This window comes from Choloepus didactylus, chromosome 18 (assembly GCF_015220235.1).
Source record: "Choloepus didactylus isolate mChoDid1 chromosome 18, mChoDid1.pri, whole genome shotgun sequence".
In the NCBI taxonomy this organism is placed as follows: Eukaryota; Metazoa; Chordata; class Mammalia; order Pilosa; family Megalonychidae; genus Choloepus; species Choloepus didactylus.
The window spans coordinates 17,257,894-17,263,743 of NC_051324.1; the positions used below are offsets into that span (position 1 = coordinate 17,257,894).

General features: G+C 40.3%; 1 pseudogene; it reads left to right on the plus strand.

Annotated features, from left to right (window-relative positions):
- Positions 1 to 277: 277 nt before the first annotated feature.
- On the plus strand, positions 278 to 2,452 carry LOC119514632 (annotated as a pseudogene).
- The last annotated feature ends 3,398 nt before the right edge of the window (positions 2,453 to 5,850 follow it).

Below are 5,850 nucleotides of genomic sequence, written 5' to 3' on the forward strand. Positions count from 1 at the left end.
ACTCAGCTTATACCTCCGTCAGATAACATCAGTCTTTCATTGTATTGCATAAGTTTTAGCTCATCCAGAAAACCTTTCCCAATCCCAACAGCTCAATCTGATGCCTACTTTCACTGACATTTTGTTGATCTCATGGTCCTAGTTATAAAACTCATTCACTGATTTATTTCAGAAGCATTAAACATCCACTGTACACTATTATCATAGGCATTGGGAAAACAGAGCTGAATCAGACATAAATCTGTCCTCAAGCTATTTGCAGTGGAGCAAAGGAGGCATGCTCTATAGGGAAACGACAGTGCAAGAGGTTACCACAGGTAAGTGCCATGAAGAATAAAATTAGAGTGCTGTAGGAGGTTAGTGGAAAGGAGTTTAATTTGGAGGTGCATTAGGAAAGCTATACAGAGGAGGAATATTTTATTTGAGTCTTAAAGAATTCGAGTATTTTGAGTTAGTAAGAAGAGATTTTAAATAAAATAAACAACTTAAGCAAAGATAGGGAGGTAAGAAATCAAAGAGTCTGAAACCTTATAACAAGTTAAAATAGATTAGAGAAAACAAATGGGAGGCAGTTTAATTATTCTTTAATTATTTAGTATGTATGAGGAGGTGTTTTGCTCTTACTGATATTCCAATTCATATAGTATTTGGTGAATAAGTTCTAGGTCTATTAATAGATCTAGAGGATGACACGACAGAAATCATGGGTTTGGAATTTTTAGGATACTTAGGAGACCCCACATCAAATTTCTTACTCATATGGAATCCTCTAGGCAGTGTCGCTAAAACATGACAACCAAATTATGGGGACCTGATTTTGGAGTCTGGCATTGAGGCTTCTCCCAAGCAGTCACTGTGTCTGTAGCTGCTGCTTTGCCTTAATTCCGTATATAAAATGGACCCATGTAGAAAATGGGAGGTTTTCAGGGCCCAGGGGTCAGTCATCTGCAGGCCAAGAGAGCAGGTGATGGAAGAGGAGAACCACAGGCCATCAGTGTGGGTTCCAGGATGTCCGAACAGGGCAACAGGACATTCATGAGAAGGACCATGCAAAATATCCTGAACTCATACATTTTTCCTATTTGCCATTGTTTTTATGCACTCTCTGTAGTTAACAGAGAAACTTTTCATATGAATAGGGCCCAGTTTTCTATTTTGAGTGGATAACAAGAAAGGTCCATGATCATGACGGTGGTCTTGGAGGAGGTCTCTAGCTGCCATTAGCCTGAGAAATGCCACAAGATTCAGCAGTAAAGGATTTATGTAACTTTCACAAGGGAATGGGGGAGAAGCATAAGGTAGTGATGGAATCAGGCAACTTACTGGGGTCAGGTAAGAACACTGAGGTGAAGCAGAGTGAGGTGTGGCTTGAAGAGTGGTAAAACACTCACTAGGACCTGAGGAATTTACCCAGGGGGTTGGCATATGAAAGTGGGTCAATATATCTTTGTAGAATAACTGAATTTGGAAGCTTGATCCCTTCCACCCTGGGATGTCTTCTTACAGTGACTTATGAGCCAGAAGCTGGGGTCAATGGAACAACTGTTACTGAATTCATCCTGCTGGGCCTGGTAGAAACACCAGGGCTGCGACCAGTGGTCTTTGTTCTCTTCCTCTTTGCCTACATGGTCACAGTTAGGGGCAACCTCAGCATCCTGGCAGCCATCTTGGTGGAGCCCAAACTCCATAACCCCATGTACTTCTTCCTGGGGAACCTATCAGTGCTGGATGTTGGGTGCATCAGTGTTACTGTTCCCTCACTGTTGGGTCAACTCCTGTCTCACAAGCATACAGTTCCCTATGGAGCCTGCCTCTCAGCCCTTCTTCTTCCATCAGTTGGCTGGTGTGGACTGCTTCCTGTTGACAGCCATGGCCTATGACCGATTCCTGGCCATCTGCTGGCCCCTCACCTACAGCACCCGCATGAGCCAGGCAGTCCAGACGATACTGGTGGCTGTGTCCTGGGCTTGTGCCTTTACCAATGCACTGACACTGTGGCCATTTCCACACTCAATTTCTGTGGCCCCAATGTTATCAATCACTTCAACTGTGACCTCCCACAGCTCTTCCAGCTCTCCTGCTCCAGCACCCAACTCAATGAGCTGCTGCTGCTTGGTCTGGGTAACCTCATGGCAGGTGCACCTGTGATTCTCATTGTCACTTCCTACATCCATGTGGCAGCCGCAGTGTTGATAATCCGCTCTGCCAAAGGCAGGAACAAAGCCTTCTCTACATGCAGCTCCCACCTCACCATGGTGGGCATCTTCTATGGGACAGGGGTCTTCAGCTACATGAGGCTGGGTTCAGTGGAAGCTTCAGGCAAGGACAAGGGGATTGGCATCCTCAACACTGTCATCAGCCCCATGCTAACCCACTCATCTACAGCCTCAGGAACCCTGATGTGCAGGGTGCCCTGCAGTGGGTGCTCACAGGGAAGCGAGCCCTTGAATGAAAGATGTCTTAGGAAGGTGGGAAGTACTGGGGTGGTCCTTGCCTCTTCTAGCCCCTTTAGAAGGATGACTTTTTTAGGAAGTTCCCAAAGGATGCCTTACATAATAGTATGTGAAGTTCTGTCATTTGGTCCTAGCTACCATTCTCACTATTGAGAGAAGCCTGTTTTCCTGAGAGGCTCATGGTCCTACAGGTAGGATCCTTCATCTATTTTTTGCCTGGTTTCCCAAAAATACACAGCTAAGATTCTCCCCAAACTGGGATATGAAAAGTCACAGCCTGCTGCCAAGTATTAGCATATTCTCCTGTCAGGCTTCCCCTGAAGACAACTCCCTTGATGTGCTTTCACACAAGGATCCTACACAAGGATCCTGGATCTCGTCCAGTATAATTTGAGACACTGATTTCCAGTACCTGTCTGCAGCACAAGATTCTAGGGCATTTAACAGTGGAGAGTTTATATTTCCTTTGGTACTGTTTTCTAAAATGGAAATATCCTTTGATTTTAAAATTTACATTACAAATTGTGTTTATAAAAATGGAAACAAAATTTTACCAAGTGGAAAAGTAAAATCAAAATTTTCAGTCTTTCTGTCCCCACCCTTCAATAATTTATTCCCCAAAAGTAATCACTGTCAAGAATTTGGTGTTTACCCATCTAGTCTTTTTATACTTATAGACATGTTTATGTATACTTTATTATACCCATTTCAATATGCTTATGTGTATTTTATATTAATGGGGGCATATTGTGTCATGTTTTTTGCTTATACATTACACAATAGACTTTTTACCTATCAAACACCTGAACACTTACCTTATCCACTTTCATGGCTGCCTAGTGTTATATTTATGAGCAAACCACAATTTATTTAATCAGATTCCATTTGATGGAGTTTAGTTTTTTTCTAGGTTTGCTGCAATTACAATCAAAAATGTAAAGAATATTCTTTAGAGATGTGTTTCCATTATTTTTCAAGTATTTCCATAAGATAAATTTATATTATCTTTGAATAAAATAAAAAATCAGATTGAATAGAATAAAAATTTAGATTTATTGTGTTTATTATTTATTAATTATTAAATTTAGATTTATTATTTTTATTATTTATTACTTAAAATTTTATTATTTTAGGTTTTTATAATTTAATAAATTATAAATTTATTTATCTAAATTTATTAGATTTTTGATATATATTTCTCTCCTATTCTTTGAATATTTTGCACTATTTTATTATTTCATTAGAGAATAAAACTGCTTTTTCCCCTTACCTTTGTCAACAGGGACTGTTATAAATAAATTCTGCTAATTTTGACAATATAATGATTAAAAATTACTAATCATAATTTTAATATGCATTTGTTTGATGTTCACAAAAGGTTGAATATATTTTCAAATGTTTATTATCCATTTGTACTTCTTTATTGGGACTTGCCTTTTCATGTCCTTTACCTGTTTTTTCTACTGGATGGTTTGATTTTCTTATCGACTTGTAGGAACTCTTTATGTATTATGGATTCAGACCTTTTCCAATATATTTTGTAAGTAGTTCCACAAAATCTATCAAGTTGCCATTTTTCTTTCATCTTGTTTTTGATGCTTCTACCAGGTGGAAATTTTATAATTTTATGCCTTCAAATACATCCTTTTTAAAACTAAGCTCATGGGCTTTTTATCAAACTTAAGAGAAAAACTCTTCTCCATCCTACTATTGGAAATAGTTATCTATATTTTTTATGTATTTATGTTTCTTACTAATGCCCAACTATTTCATTTTCATAATTTTTTACTGTCATTCTTTTTCCCTGTTGGTTCAATGACATGAGGAAACTAAAATGGCCAGGCAGTAGTTTCAACTTCCAATTTAATGTATCTATTGTGTCTCTTGATGGAAATATCCTCCTTTGGGTATCAAGATGTAAAAACTTGCAGAGCGAGTGCCAGCTCCTTATGGGGGTATAATCAAAGACAGGGACTCTTGGCAAGAAATTTAAACTAGTTAACTCTCTTTGATAGGTTGTACAATTCAAAATCCCAAAGGTACTGCTTCATTTCCAACAACTTGGGGTCTCATCCAGGATCTGAGGCTTTGGAGGGGGACCCCCAAGGTGGACAAAGGGAACGTGCACTCCGCTGATTGAGTGGTCTTGGACACTGCTGTTGGGAGCCCAGCTCCAGCAGCTGAATGAGCCCAACATCAGATGCTTGGATCTGCTGGTTGTGGATGAGAAAGGGAGAAAAGGGAAAGCCTGCCTCCTTTTGACCAGGCAACCTCCATGCATGGACCAGGTTATTCCTCCAGGAAAGTAGGTAGAAAGCCAGGAACTGTGTGGACTGGACACCACAGAAATTTGACTTTTTGCATACTTCATACAACACTCATGAACATGTCAAACTGCTGAGATCAGTGAAATCTCCATCATTTCAGCGGACTGTGAGCCTCCCTACACAGCCCTGCAGCCCAGAACCACCCAGGGGATGGCACTCACCTGTGACATAGCACAGTCATCCCTCAACAGAGGACCAGGGGATGCACAGCCTGGAAGAGGGACCCACACGCAAGTCTCAGGGGCCATACACCAATACCAAGGACTTGTGGGTCAGTGGCAGAGACAAATTGTGGCAGGACTGAACTAAAATATTAGACAATTGCAGCAGCTTTAAAACTCCAGGTACACCAGGGAGATTTGATTGTTAGAGCCATCTCCCCTCCCTGACTGCCCAGACACATGCTCCATATACAGGGCAGGCAACACCAACTACACACGCAAGCTTGGTACACCAATTGGACCCCACAAGACTCACTCCCCCACTCACCACAAAGGCAAAGCAGGGGAGAACTGGCTTGTGGAGAACAGGTGGCTCGTAGACGCCACCTGCTGGTTAGTTAAAGTGTACTCCACAAAGCTGTAGATCTGATAAATTAGAGATAAGGACTTCAATTGGTCTACAAATCCTAAAAAAAACCCTATCAAGTTAAGCAAATGCCAAGAGGCCAAAAACAACAGAAAATTATAAGGCATATGAAAAAACCAGACGATATGGATAACCCAAGCCCAAGCACCCAAATCAAAAGATCAGAAGAGACACAGTCCCTAGAGCAACTAATCAAAGAACTAAAGATGAAAAATGAGACCATAGTACAGGATACAAAGGATATCAAGAAGACCCTAGAAGAGCATAAAGAAGACATTGCAAGACTAAATAAAAAAATAGATGATCTTATGGAAATTAAAGAAACTGTTGACCAAATTAAAAAGATTCTGGATACTCATAGTACAAGACTAGAGGAAGTCGAACAGTGAATCAGTGACCTGGAAGATCACAGAATGGAAAATGAAAGCACAAAATAAAGAATGGGGAAAAAATAAAAAAAATCAAAATGGACCTCAGGGATA